This window comes from Canis lupus, chromosome 32 (assembly GCF_003254725.2).
Source record: "Canis lupus dingo isolate Sandy chromosome 32, ASM325472v2, whole genome shotgun sequence".
NCBI lineage: Eukaryota > Metazoa > Chordata > Mammalia > Carnivora > Canidae > Canis > Canis lupus.
The window spans coordinates 27,540,720-27,556,445 of NC_064274.1; the positions used below are offsets into that span (position 1 = coordinate 27,540,720).

Below are 15,726 nucleotides of genomic sequence, written 5' to 3' on the forward strand. Positions count from 1 at the left end.
GAAGTTAAAATCCTATATAAATGCTAATTATCATAAAAAATTCTTCAACCAAAACTAGTACACAAAACATATCACTATTCTTTGGCCATATTTCAATTGATTTGCTGTAATTTCATATATGAAAGGATGCTTTGGAAAGTGGTGAGACATTTTCATTAAATTCCAGTCATCAGTCTACAAAAGAGAGCATATGATGGCTGTCAATGCTCCTGATTTGAGTGATGGTGTTAGTCAGTTGGGGACAGCAAGACATTTTCTCTCATGGTTTATTATATAATTAAATGTACTACAATGACTATCTGGTTTCCTCAGAAGAATACGGCATTGGACTGATTCCAAATACCAAGTAAACATCTTATACCAAGTCTCGCAGGGCTAGAAATCTTTTCCGTTAGTGACAGTCTTTGTTCTCAAAGCTACATCATAGTGCAAGCTACCTAAAGATATTGTCTGCTGGTCACAAAAAGTTTTTGTTTTAAAGAGACAATTACCAGAGGTTCTGTTCCTTTATTAAAAATCACAGCTAAACAACAAACAAACAAACAAACAAAAAATCACGGCTAAGAAAATCTTGGGTCTTTAATTAGTTATGGTCTCACAGTTTATGTAAACTATATTTTAAAAATTCAGTAATAATTTTGTTTTCTACTTTTCAATTTCATTTAGGAATCCCACATAGCCCAAGTCTTTTCATCATGAAATTAATACTTATGTATTGCTGGAAAAATTTGCAACATTTTAATGTTTTTCTCCAATTTAATGTTTTTCACACTCTATGCATTCCTTTTTCATTCATTCAACAATCAACTGGTGGCCCAAATCAATTTTTTCAACTTCTTACACTTTTAACATGATATTTTATCTTGTGTCTTTGCTTTATTTTGTAAGACTTCAGATACCCATTTTTGTTTACAAAATCTTCATATTATTTGATCTTTACTTGCATCTTGCAAATTGTTCATGTACTTTCATTTACATTAACACAATATTTTCCAGGAAGATTCTTACAGGACCTGTAAGATATATCAATAGACATTTAAAGAGAGAATAACTAGATCTTTTGAGGTTTTTTTTTTCATCTTTAAAACTATTTCTACTCTAAGATAATAAATTCAACAAATTCTCTTGGCCAGCAGAAAGTAATTCAAATATGAAATCAAAAAGTTAATACTTTTTCTAATATGCATATGCACACAATTATATGTTTGATGTGTTCTTTTTTGTGTACAATGAGTTCTATGCCAGTAGGAGGTTGTTAGTTTTTTAAAAAATATAATTAGAACAGTGCTTTATAACCTATGGGTACATAAGGAAAATTTAATTTATTCTGTTTTAATTCCTTCCTAATTTCCAGTGTTTATTTGTTCATTCAATGGTACATGAACTCTTAAATATTTTCCTTTTTTGTCAAAATTTGTAGAATATAACATTTGTCATCTGTTGATCCAAAAATTTTATACCAGCATATTTTGTGATTAAATTTCTATGACCAAATGTATCATACATATGGTACATAATTAGCAATATGGACTTAAGAGAAAATTGCATTTTCTTTGTCAGCCCACATTTTTTCCACTAACTGTAAGTAACAGAATGGGCTTTTCTTATTTATATTAAGTCAGTAATTTCATATCCAATTTTCAATTTTTACTTGAATTTTAGTTATTTCTATGTAGTTCATAAAAGGTTCTATTCTTTCATGACATATTGTGGAAAGATTTTTTTCACTTCATCCAAGATGATACTCAGACTATTTTGTGCATCTCATGCAAATATTTTCCTAGTCTAAATATTTAAAAATAACTGTATTTATAGGCAATGACTCCTTTGTTTTAATTTTTTACTCTTTTGGAAATACAAGAAGTAAATAGAGACCTACCTCATGGGCTTGAGACGTATACCTAAAGTACATTCTAATCAGGTGACAAATTTTTCTATTATATGAGCAATATATTGCTAGTTAAGGTTTAAAGAAAAAATAAATTGCCTTTGATTTTTTCTTTATGTTTATTTAATATTCTTGAAGTGTAAAGCAAAAAGAAAGAGAAGAGAAACTTTGATATATGAGAGTTACATGTTTATACAAAATGGGAGCATCTTTGGAAAAGTCTTCCAAAGAAAGGAAAGGAGGAAAAAATGGATGTCAAAGGCAAACAACAAGAGTAGAATTACGTAATCACAGAAAAGTTAAGGCATGGTAAGGAAAAGAGTAATCAAGTGATCGATGGAATAACCAAGAAGTATGAGTAAGAAAAAAGACAAATACTATGGAGTGGTGGAGAATGTAGGGGCAATATAAGAAATCGAGAGGTTCACCATCCAATCTTGGCATAAGTTATTCTTGGCTACTACCCTTCGATTTATAAGGGACTTGAAGGAACAACACTTTTATCTTTAGTTTTTATCTTTAGCTATGCCATAGATTTATAAGGGAAATAGCCATTTATAGATTCAGTGTGTTTTGATACTTCTAGAAATTGGGCTTTGAATGAGATCAAGATTTTCTTTCCCCAGAGAAAAAGAACATGAGACCAAGGAAATTGAAAAGAAAAAGACTGCATAGGGCCTGGGCTTCCATGAGGTGCCATATACTTGCAGAAATGAGGACCTTGTATTTATAGTAATGCAACTGGATACACAAATGCCTGGGGACTGAGCGAGTTTCAGAAATGGAAGCTTGCACTGACAACTTGGCTTGGAACTGCCCTTATCTTACAGTTAATCCAGACTATCAGGGATCTATCCTATTAGAATGAAAATGGCAGAATCAACTGAAGAAAGGAAAGACTCAGAGTGTAGTTTCAGTTTTAAGTACTCCATGGCACAAGTCTTCAGTTCCTTTAGTCTCTCCATGTGTCCAAAAGCCACTTTGTGGTAAATCAGTATGCCAGAAGTCTCCACATCAATCAAGTTTGACTCAACTTCATAGGCAGGGGTAACTATTAACTTAGGATCATAACTAAAATTAATATGGAGTATGGATAAACAAGACTCTGGGGGAGTCATTATCTGTCTTCCAGATGCAGGGGGGTGAGGAAAGTATGGGAACAACTGTGCATCTGAAAATATTCATATTTTTTGGCCCCAGTCCAGATCCTGACTAATAATTTTGAAATGCTGAGGACAGAAGTTAAACAGGCATATAGATCCATGTCCACTAGGGAGCCCTTGATCAGCTTGCAGTGGGCCAGCAGTGAGAAAAGCTCTGGATCTTGAAACCAGGCCAAGGAAATAAAACATAGTGGATCTGGGGCTATTGTAGGTACTAATGGAGGGACAGAGTCCAGGTAAGAGTAAAAGGCAAAGTCTAAGAAACAAGGATTGATTGAGGAGCAAGGGAGTTATTCAAGGTGAGTTGTGTAAACTGAAGGAAGGTCCTTCTTGTTAATGGCTCAGGAACAATAAACAACAAGGGGTATAACTAGAGCCTTATGCATGTTTCTGACTCTCCTGCCTAAATGCTGATTAGAGAATGATGTTGATAAGTAAAAGGGTATGACAGCAATGGGTCAGGAATTACAATTTATCTGGAGTTAACTTTTAAGGTGCTCAGGCATTCAAAAAAGATCATTGATATGTTATCATTTAATTAGCATTAATTTACAATGTAAACTAAAGTCACCCTCTTGGGTTTTCTAAACGTTTCCTGAATGATCTCTTTGAATATTATTTGTAGTTTATTTTCACAAATAGTTTTTTGTTTTTTAACTTAAATATCTGGAAAGTCATCAAAATACCAGAATGTGTTGCTTTCTCTTATTTCTCCACATTTTTTTCTGTTACAAGTAAGTATTTGAGGAAGATTGGGCCATGAAAAATAGAGCTAGCTCTAATATTTAAACTTAATAGTAAGTAAAACTCATTGCATATTAAGTAGTAATATGTATATACTCTATTAGAAATATTAGATAACAAAAATAATTACTAACATTCATTGGAATGTTTATGGCTTACCAACATGTATTAACTGCTTTCCATGTATTAATTCATGATGGAATCAATGAAATAAAACGGTGCTGGAGGCCTATGTGGAATGATATCCCCTTAAGAAAAAAAGCTTTAATATCAACAGATCTCTGAAACTCATTAAATGCGTACTCGTCAGAATTTGACCCACAGGATCAAGTAGAAACCAATTAAGTTAACTGGCTAGCATTCACCAACTAGGTCTGTCAATCTAAATGGGAATCTTTTTATGGCCTTAGGAATGAATGATGCTCCAACTCTTCTTTTTCCTTCTTACTTTTTGTCCTAAATAACATACATTGAAAACACCTCCTTGATTTTTTTTTAAACATTTTATTTTTATTTATTCATGAGAGAGAGAGAGAGAGAGAGAGGGAGGCAGAGACACAGGCAGAGGGAGAAGCAGGCTCCATGCAGGGAGCCTAACATGAGACTTGATCCTGGGACTCCAGGATCACCCCTGGGCTGAAGGCAGGCACCAAACCACTGAGCCACCCAGGGATCCCCTTCTCCTTGAATTTCTAATTCATTCAAGGAAGAATTGAAGGAACAACACTTTTATCTTTAGTTTTTATCTTTAGTTATGCCATACATTGATCCATTTAGTTCTGCGCTTATATGGAACCAATAAATTTCATACTAGCTGAGGCAAATAGAATCTTAAGACATAACTTTGGTGAAGCTGGTTTAAGAGTTTTTGTCTCAGAACCAAGCTATGACATATTACAAATTAACCACCAAAAGAAGTAATAATTTGGGCAACATTTTGCTCATTACCTTCATGATCATTGTCATCCTCAGCTTTACATTGCTGTAGGCCCCTGATCTCCAAAAACGTTACATCTGGAGCCAAATTTAATCATTCATCAGGGTTAGCTGAGCATAACGGGAATCCTGATAGCAGCTCTCCAATAACAGGGCAAGTGAAGGTGGCAAAAGAAGACTAAGCAAAAATGGCTTGGCAGGAAGAGAATACAGGCTAAAAATAAACAGAAATGAAAATAGGAAAAGAGTCATAAGTATATGGAAAAAGGGAAAAAAAGAAGAAAATTGAGGCTAATTTAGAAGAAGTTTTTAAATATAAAAGATCCAAAGGGATAGAGGTTGCATTACTTCATAAAGAAATTCCAGGCTCTGGATTTCTTGCCCTATTAATATAATTTAGGTGAATTGAAAAAAGAAGTGGAAAGAGATGGTTTTGTGAGAGGAAAAGGAAAAAGAACAATTGAATGCATGTAATACAGAAAATGGGAATTTTGTGCCAAAATCCACATGAAAAGTTGGTGTGGATATATTTCATGATTGTTTCTTACCTGCACTGTCTCAAACAGGTAAATGTTTGGGGAATATCCCTTATTCCTGAACATTACAGTAAGATGAAGCTTAAAATTGATTAGAAATTTTACTCACATTAATAAGTTGGTGTTGTTTGATGTTTAAATGTAATAACTTTCATGAGTTATAATTTGTTAACCTTCAATGAATTTATCATTTTTTATATTACTATAAAGCTTGAATTAATAAATCAAATTTTAACTACAGTATTCTTAAAGCTTGAATTAATAAATCAAATTTTAACTACAGTATTCTTAAAATTTTAAAAACCCATAAGTAAACTAATACGTTTTGAAACAAAAGGAAAATATATATGAAAAAAATAAAAATAGAACAAAAATAAATGATTTTTAATACCCTAAAATATATATTTCTCAGTCTTCCTTCTATGCATATGGATATGATACAGATTTTATAAAAATCAAATTATACTATAAATACTGTATAGCAACATGCTTTTTTCACTTAATATGTTTTGCACGTTTGGCTATTCAAATATAAATGCATCTATAATACTATTTTCAAAGGCTTTGTGGCATTCCATTGGCTAGATATTTCTGCCAACCTATGTAAAAGTTTAATTTTTCCAATTTTTGCTATTATATGAAACAGAGAACATCCATTATATCTACATTTTTGCACACATCCCTAATTGTTGCCTTAATGTAAGTTTCCCCGAGGAGCAATCAATGCAAAATGGGCCTACAGCCAAATTTCCCTCCAGAAAAATTTTAATGATTTATAGTCCCTCTAATAATATATGAAAACACACATTTGCATGTAGAAGGGAGTGAATCATTGGAAATCATAGGGTAAACAGTGGTGATAAACCCTCATGAGATTCCAGTATCCCCTTGTTTTTGAATTCACACCCTATAGAATCTCCTAACCTAGAAGATGAGTGGGCTCTGTGGCTTGCTTCTTTCTCATTGGGAGAATGTGGCTAAGACAATAGGATATCACTCCCATAATTGTTACAGTTGTTCTATAAGACTCTATTTTTTTTTTTTTTAGCAGACTAGAGCCTCTCTATTTCATGGCAGCTTGATTCTTCCAAAGCAGCATCAAGGTGTCAGTGCTGGGAGGCTTATATAGTAAGGAACTTAAAGTGACCTTTAGTAGCTAAGGATGACTCTCAGCAGAAACCATGACCCTCAGTCCTTCAGCTACAAGGAACTTCATTCTGCCAACAACCTGAGGGACTTTGGAAGCCTTTATTTTCTTAGTTGAGACTCTGATGAGACCATAACCCTGGCTGACAGCTGGATTGCGGCCTGACAAGGCCCCAAATGAGAACGTAGCTGAGCAGTTCCCAGACTTCTAACCTACAGAAACTATGTAAGGACAAATGTGTGTTGTTTAAAGCCACTAAGACTGTGGTAATTTTTGATAATAGCAGCAGAAATCTCATACATTGATCAAACTGTCAATTTATTCATTTACTTATTTATATCAATATTGACTCCTGGTTTCTTATCCTTTACTGTCATTATTGATTCTGATTCTCATATTGTCCAGATTTGGCCAGCGTGAATCCCTTCAACTGGGCTTCTGCGTCCTTTTGACATATGTCATTTTTTTTTTTTTTTATTACCTCTTTGCTTTCTGGCACAATGAGAGGTTCCAGGATCATCTTATACTTTCTCTTACCTGCTTTTGAAATAAGCTGTTTTCTCTAAGGACCTTTGGTTCTTCTTGAGTGGAGAATAGTTTTTAGAAACCAAAACTTGGGCTCAGTGTTTGCACATCACTGTCGGGATGTCATAATGTTACTATATATGTATCCATCTATATCTACTGGAAACTAAGCTCACACTGATGCCTCAATGCCTTCAGTTCTGATGTAATACTGTGAGGTTCGTTCTAGCTGTATCTTTGTCTATTTGTAGCCCCGTTCCAAAAATGAGAATACCAGCTCTCATTATCCATAACATTTACATATTTGATCAATCTCTCTGTATGTAACTAATATCGTTAGCCACCGTCCCTTCCTCTTTACAGACACTGTTCTAATCTCCCTAGGATTCTCCTATGCTGTCCCAAATCTCTACTACTGCCTCTCCGCCCATCCTCCCCAACTTCTTCCTGCCAACATGGACATTCTCTTTACCCAGCTTGAAATTTGAATCAAGTCGGGCATATGGATGCCCTACTCACCCCAGTTGGATTGTGTCACTCCAAGTCAGATCATCCTTCCATATGGATGCTGTCCTCCCCCTACTTGATTTCTGGAATGCTATGTTTGGCAGCTGGTATGCATGAATGCCTTCTCATCTCACTCACGTTCTGACAATGCACTCCAGGCCCTCCTGAAGAAATCCCTTCTTCTGTGTCTTCAGGTTCTGATGCCCAATAGCAGGACATTCCATTGGATGGATTATTTCTAAGATGGTTTGGGACAGTCTTCCTATCCACACTCAGGTTCTGATACGCTGACTCTGTGGGGATGCTTGGACTCTGGTACCCTACAACAGTATGTTCTAATACATAAATAGCCCCCTTTACCTTTTTTGGGTTTCCGCACCCAGGTCTGGCAGCTTTTCTATGTAGAAACTTTCCTCACCCTGTTTGGGCACCTACATCTCAATCCAGACCACTAGGACTCTTTCCATCTCCCCAGTTCAGATACTTACCTGGCTCAGCCTCACCTAGTAGCTTTGAACTTAATTATCAAAGAGAGGAAGGAAATAAGGAAAGGCAAATTAAGGGAAGAGAAATACAATGCAAATGGAAATGAGAAGGGGATCCCTGGGTGGCTCAGTGGTTTAGCGCCTGCCTTCAGCCCAGGGCATGATCCTGGAGTCCCGGGATCGAGTCTCACGTCAGGCTCCCAGCATGGAACCTGCTTCTCCCTCTGCCTGTGTCTCTCATGAGTAAATAAATAAAAAAATCAAAATAAAAAATAAAAAAAGGGGGAATGAGAAAAAGATAAAGGACTATATATCTTTGATTCTATTTAAATAAAACCGTAGAATAAATGTCATATGTTAATATATGAGGTGATGTTACATATTTCTAGGACTTATAAGCTTTCTCAATTTAAATACACATAAAATTGTTAAAACTTTTAGCCATTCTGACAGGTGTGAGGTGATATCTCATTGCAGTTTTGATTTGCATTGCTTTGATAATTACTGATGTTGAGCATCTTTTCATGTGTTGACCATCTGCATGCCCTCTTTGCAGAAATGTCTATTTATTTCTTCCCATTTTCAATTGGATTGTTTAAGGCAGAGTCTTGGTGTTGGGTTAAGTTCTTTATACATTTTGGATACTAGCCTTTTAACAGATATATCATTTGTAAGTATTTTCTCCCATTCAATAAGTTATCTTTTAGTTTGTTGGTTGTCTGCTGTGCAAAAACTTTTTATTTTGATGCAGCACAAAGAGTTCATTTTTGTTTTTCTTTCTCTTGCCTCAGGAGACATATCTACAAAAATGTTGCTATGGCCAATATCAGAAAAATAACAGTGCTTTCTTCTAAGATTTGTATGGTTTTAGGTCTCACATTTAAATCTTTTTTTTTTTAAGATTTTTTTTTTTTATGAGAGACACACGAGAGAGAGAGAGAGAGAGAGAGAGAGGCAAAGACACAGGCGAAGGGAGAAGCAGGCTCCATGCAGGGAACCCGATGTGGGACTCGATCCAGGATCTCCAGGATCAATACCCTGAGCTGAAAGCGGCACTAAGCCGCTGAGCCACTGGGCTGCCCTAAATCTTTAATTCATTTGAGTTCATTTTTGTGCATGATGTAAGAAATTGGTTCAGTTTAATTTTTTGCATGTAGTTACCAGTTTTTCTGACACTATCTGTTGAAACAACTTTTTCTCATCGCATGTTCTTACCTCCTTTGTCAAAGATTAGTTGACTATTCATGTTCTGTTGATCTATATATCTATTTTTATGACATTGCTATACTGTTTTTATTGCTACAACTTTGTAGTATGTCTTGAAATCTGGGATTGTGATGCTTCCAGTTTTTCTTTTTCAAGATTATTTTGTCTATCCAAGGTTTTTTTGTGGTACCATACGAAATTTAATATTATTTGTTCTAGTTCTGTGAAAAATGTCATTGGTATTTTGATAGGGATTGCATTAAATCTATAGATCACTTTTGGTAATATGGGAATTTTAACAATATGTGCGTTTCCATAAGTATGGAATATTTTTCCATTTGTTTGTGTCATTTTCAATTTCTTACATCACTGTTTTATAGTTTTCAGAGTACAAGTATTTCACCTCCTTGCTTCAGCTTATTCCTAGGTATCTTATCATTTTTGGTGCAATTGTAAATGGGATTTTTAAAATTTCTCTTTCTGCTACTTTATTATTAGTATATAGAAATGCAATGGATTTCTGTATATTGATTTGTGTCCTCCAACCTTACTGAATTTATCAGTTTTAGTTGTTTTTTGATGGAGTTTTTAGGGTTTTCTGTAGAGCGTCATGTCATCTGCAAATAGGGAAAATTTTACTTCCTTACCAATTCAGATGCCTTTTATTTCTTTTTCTTGCCTGATTGATGTAGCTAGGACTTCCAATACTATGTTGAATACAAATGTTAAGAGTGGACATCATTGTCTTCTCCCTAATCTTAGGGAAAAGCAGTTTTCCTCCAGTAAGTATGATGTTAGTTGGGGCTGTTCATAGATGGCCCTTATTACATTGAGGTATGTTTCCTCTAAACCTACTACTGTGTTGGGCAGCCCGGGTGGCTCAGCGGTTTAGTGCCACCTTCAGCCCAGGGCCTGATCCTGGAGACCTGGGATTGAGTCCCATGTCAGGCTCCCTGCAGGGAGTCTGCTTCTCTCTCTGCCTCTCTCTCTCTCTCTCTCTGTCTCTCATGAATAAATAAAAATCTTAAAAAAGCACAAACCTACTGTGTTGAAGATTTTTATCATGAATGGATGTTATACTTTGTCAAATGCTTTTTCTGCATCTATTGAAATGATCTTATGGTTTTTATCCATTTTCTTGTTGATATATTATGTTGATTGATTTGAGAATATTGAACCAAACTTGTATCCCAGGAATCAATCCCACTTGATTGCAGGAATGTTTTTTTTAAATGTATTTGTGGGTTTGGTTTTTTAATATATTGCTGGATTTAATGTAAAATATATTTTATTGAGGATTTTTGTATCTATGTTCATGAGAGATAGTGGCTTGTAGTTTGTTTTTTTTTTTTTTTTCCTTTTTTTTTTGTAGTGTCTTTAGCTGGTTTTGGTAATGAATTTGGAAACCTTCTTTCTTATATTTTTTGGAATAGTTTGAGAAGAATAAATGTTAATTTTTTAAAAATGTTTGGTAGAATTCACTTGTGAAGCCATCTGGTCCTAAGCTTTTTATCATTGTAAGTTTTTTGATTACTGAATCAATTTCATTGCTAGTAATCAATCTGTTCAAATTTTCTATTTCTTCCTGATTCAGTTTTGAGAGTTACTTGTTTCTAGGAATTTATGCATTTCTTCTCAGTTGTCCAATTTGTTGGCTTATAATTTTTCATATTATCTTATAATCCCTTGTATATCTATAATGATATTTGTTATTCTCTATCACTTCTGATTGTTTCTTTGAGTTGCTTTTTTTCTTTTTATTGCTGAGTCTGGCTAAAAGTTTATCAAATTTGTTGATCTTTTCAAAGAATCAGCTCCTGATTTCATGGATCTGTTGCGTTGTTGTTGTTTAGTTTCTATTTTGTATATTTCTGCTCTAATCTTTTTTTTTTCTTGCTTTTTTGTGGTTCTGGGTTTTGTTTGTTCTTCTTTCTCTAGCTCCTTTAAATGTAAGTTTAGGTTGTTTATTGGAGATTTTCCTCACTTCGTGAGGTAGCCTGCATTGCTATAAGTTTCTGTCTTGGAATGGCGTTTGCTGCATCTCAAAGATTTTGGATTATTGTATTTTCACTTTCATTGTCTCCATGTGTTTTTTTATTTCCTCTTTGACTTCTTGGTTGACCCATTCGTTGTTTAGTAGCATATCATTTAACCTTCATGTATTTGTGGTCTTTCCAGGTTTTTTCTTGTATTTGATTTCTAGTTTCATAGCACTGTGGTCAGAAAAGATGCATGGTATGACTTCAATCTTTTTGAATTTATTGAGGCCTGTTTTGTGGCCTAATATGTGATCTATTATGGAGAATGTTCCATATTCACTTGAAAAGAATGTGTATTCTGCTGTTTTAGGATGGAATGTTCTGAATATAACTGTTAGATCCATCTGGTACAGTGTGTCATTTCGAGCCACTGTTTCCTTGTTGGTTTTCTACTTGGATGATCTATCTATTGAGTAATCAACTCTGCAGGAGAAGAGGAAATAGCAGAGAAGAAGACCAAAATTCTCTGTGGACATTCATAAGTCTTTTGCTGTCTTCCAAGATTCACATATGCAAGACTGAACTTCAAAGAAATATAACAATGAGGAGGATAAAGAGCTGATGGGAGAGTTCACCTATGCGATGTTAGCAACCAGAGATTGTAGTACAAACTCCAAACTTGTTTATGAGTATTATGGATTTTCATACACATAACTGTATTTCAATAGAGACATCCAAAATGCTCCCTGCCCCAGAAGGAAATGCTAAAACCCAGGAGTTAGAATCACGCTATAGAACCAAAGGCTATATCCTCAGTGTAGGGACACAAATAGGTACCTAACAGTAAAATTTAAGAAAAGGAGAACAGTCTAAGAGCTTTCAAAGAATAAAAGCAGATCCCTGGATGGCGCAGTTGGTTGGATGTTGAACTCTTGGTTTCCACTCAGGTCACGATCCTAGGATCCTGGGATGGGCCCCATGTTAGGCTCCACTGCACTCAGCATAGAGTCTGCTTGAGACTCTCTCTCACTCTGTATGCAATCCCTGCCCCTGTGCCCTACTCTATCTAAAATAAATAAATAAACGCTTTTTAAAAAAGCAGAGTGCTCAAAAGAAAATAAGAACTAAGTTGCCTTATCAACAGTGACTTGGGGCATACCCCCCCCAAAAAAAAGAAAAAAGAAGAAGTAAAACCATAAATAAAATGTTCAAAATATTAAAGGAAAAGAAGACCAGATCTAGAATTATATAATTGGTTTATCCTTTTAAATTTTTTAATTGTTTTATTCAAGTACAATTAACACTTTTTTTAGAGGTACAATATAATGATTCAACGATTCTGTACATTTCTCAGTGCTCATCAAAATATGTGTACTGTACTTTTAATCCCCTTTATCTTTTTCACTCATCCACCCACCACCTCTCCTCTAGCAACCACCAGTTTGTTCTCTGTGCTTAAGAGTCTGTTTTTTTCCTTTGTTAATTGTTTTTTTTTTTAATTACATACATGAGTGAAATCATATGGTATTTGTCTTTCTCTGACTTACTTCGCTTGCCCTCTAGGTCCATCCATGTTGTTGTAAATGATAAGGTTTCACTATTTTTTAATAGTTGAGTCATATTCCATTGTGTGTGTGTGTGTGTGTGTGTGTGTGTGTGTGTGACATCTTCTTTATCCATTCATCTACTGATGGACACTTGCTTTCATATCTTGACTGTGGTAAGTAATGTTGCAATTAACATAGAGGTACATATATCTATTAAAATTAGTGTTTTCAGGTGCATATATCTTTTCAAATTAGTGTTTTCATTTTCTTTGAGTAAATAACCAGTAATGGAACTACTGAATCATATGATAATTCTGTTTTTGAGGAAACTTCACACTGTTTTCCACAATGACTCCACCAGTTCGTATTTCCACCAACAGTGCATGAGGGTTCCTTTTCCCCCCACATCCTTGCCAACATTTATTAGTTCTTGTTTTGTTTTGTTTTTTGTTGTTTTTGGTTTGTTTTATAATAGTCATTCTCACAGGTATAAAGTAAAATAGCATTGTGGTTTTAATTTACATTTCCCTGATGATTAGTAATGTTGAGCTTGGTTTTTTGTTGTTTGGTTTTTGTGTGTGTGTATATCTGTTGGCCATCTGTATGTATTCCTTGGAAAAATGTCTATTCAGATCCTCTGCCCATTTTTAAATCGGAATTTTTGGGGTTTTTTTGGTTTTGAGTTGTATAAGTTATTTATATAGTTTGGATATTAACCCCTTATTGGACTTATCATTTGCAAATATCTTCTCCTATTCAGCAGGTTGCCTAGTTGTTATCCTTCAACTGGAAGGTCGACATAAAAATATTCCCAGAAATATTACCATGCAAAGACACACTTTGAAAACCTTTGATGTGGGCATTCTCTATTAGGAAGAAAAATAAACCCAGGAGGTCACTATGACATGTGTGAGAAGTAATAGCATTAATTACACACACACACAGATCCAAAAGAGTAAGAGAAAAAAGAGAAAGAATAAAAATAATTTATGTAACACAGACTATTAAAAAATTAACAATACTTACATGCCTGATTAATGGGGTGGGGGGATTGACAAAAAAAGACAGGAGATTATTTGTTTAGGTGGAAGATATAGGTCATGAGAAGTTTAAATAATTGGTAAGAAAAAAAATAGCAAAATAAACTAATACATTATTTTTAAACCAGCAGAAATAAGAAAATGAAATCTGTATGATGGAAATAGTAACTTTCCCTCAAGAAAGAAGGAATAAAGAAGGAAAGAAAGAAAGAAAGAAAGAAAGGAAGAAAGAAAGAAAGAAAGAAAGAAAGAAAGAAAGAAAGAAAGAGAGAGAAAGAAAACAAAAGGAGCATGGTAAATGAAAGTATGATGCTATAATAAATCTTATTACAAGATTACAGTTTATTATATATATTATTACAAAATATATCACAAGAAATCTAAATGAAACATCAAAAGAAAGATCCAATATTGTCTAATCCAATCTAGGAAAACAAGTTTAGCAAAATCTTGTCAATTGAAGGATATATTTAAATCAAAAGAAAATATAAGCTAAAGAAAAGGAGAAATATGTACTGAGCACAAAGAAATATGTGGTAGCAATTATATTGTCAAACAAAATGGAATTTGAAGTGAAAACTATTACTAGGGGAAAAGATGTTTATAATGGTAAAATGATAATAATGTTAGTGATACTAATACTAAAGAATACATATAAAATGATTATCATATTGTCAGGTGCTGTTCTAAGCACTTCACATACACACTTAATTCTCATAACCACCCGAAGTTACAGGTACTCTTATTAGGCACATTTAATAGAGGAGGAAAATGAGGCCCAGAGTGGTTCGGTAACTTACTCACAGCCAGAAAATATTAAAACCAGAATAAGGGATCCCTGGGTGGCGCAGCGGTTTGGCGCCTGCCTTTGGCCCAGGGCGCGATCCTGGAGACCCAGGATCGAATCCCACGTCGGGCTCCCGGTGCATGGAGCCTGCTTCTCCCTCTGCCTGTCTCTCTTTCTCTCCCTCTCTCTGTGACTATCATAAATAAATTTAAAAAAAATTAAAAAAAAAACAGAATAAAACCCTGGCACCACAGTTTCAGATTACATACTATTATCTATTAAATGTAGTAATCATGAACACATATGCAAGCATAGACACAGAAGATTTAAGTAAAAAGTATATACTCTCACCAATAAATGTATGTTTTTTAGCTTTCATACAATCTTAAAAAAATATGTCCTTCATTTTTTTCTCCAGCTCTTCTCATTTCTTTTGACCTGTGTATTTAGTTTATGAGTCAACATCTCAAACTTACCTTTTTGAAACTTAGTATTACTCCCAAACCTACCTTCCCCATCCTATACTTCTTCCTTCTCTCACTCTTCACATCTGATTTATCAGAAAATCCTGTTTGCATTGACTTAAAAATACATTCACAGTCCAACCACATTTCACCACCTTTACTGCAATATCCATGATGCAATTCATCTTTACGGATTATCTTGGTTATTGTTATAGTCTCATAACTCTTCTCCTTCCTTGCATTCTTGCCCCATTATTATGTAATGAGAATCATGTCACTCCTGTGTTCCAAAACTTCTGTTTGACTTCTAATTCTGTCAGAATAAAAGCTAAAGTCTTTACAATGGTCTAGAAGACTCCATCATTCGGTCTCCACTACTACACATTCCTGGAAGAGTCGGGTATATTTTTATCACAGGACATTGCATGAGCTTCTTCTCCCTGGAATGATATTCTTCTAGCTATCCCAATGATTAAATCTCTTATCTTCTTTTGTCTTCCATTCAGTGTCATCTTTTCTTTGAAGCCAACCTTGATTATTCTATTTAAAAATTGAAACCCAGTGTGCCTGCCTGGCTCAGTTGATGGAGCACATGACTCTTGGTTTCTGGGTTATGAGTTTGAGCCCTGCATTGCGTCCAGAGATCACTTAAAAGTAAAATCTGAATAAAATAAAATTGAAATCCTACCCACTTTGGCATTCCTAATCTACTTTATCCAACTCTGTGTTTTTTTCTTTCCCATACCATTTCTTTCTAACTTTCATTTATTAG

General features: G+C 34.5%; 1 long non-coding RNA gene across 1 annotated transcript; it reads right to left on the reverse strand.

Annotated features, from left to right (window-relative positions):
- Positions 1–561: 561 nt before the first annotated feature.
- Positions 562–15,375, reverse strand: LOC112671606 (uncharacterized). The gene is made up of 3 exons (XR_003143722.3): positions 15,000–15,375; positions 4,744–4,945; positions 562–1,013 (listed from the first exon to the last, which is right to left on the reverse strand). It is a non-coding gene; the product is annotated as an uncharacterized LOC112671606 (long non-coding RNA).
- Between the last annotated feature and the right edge of the window lie 351 nt (positions 15,376–15,726).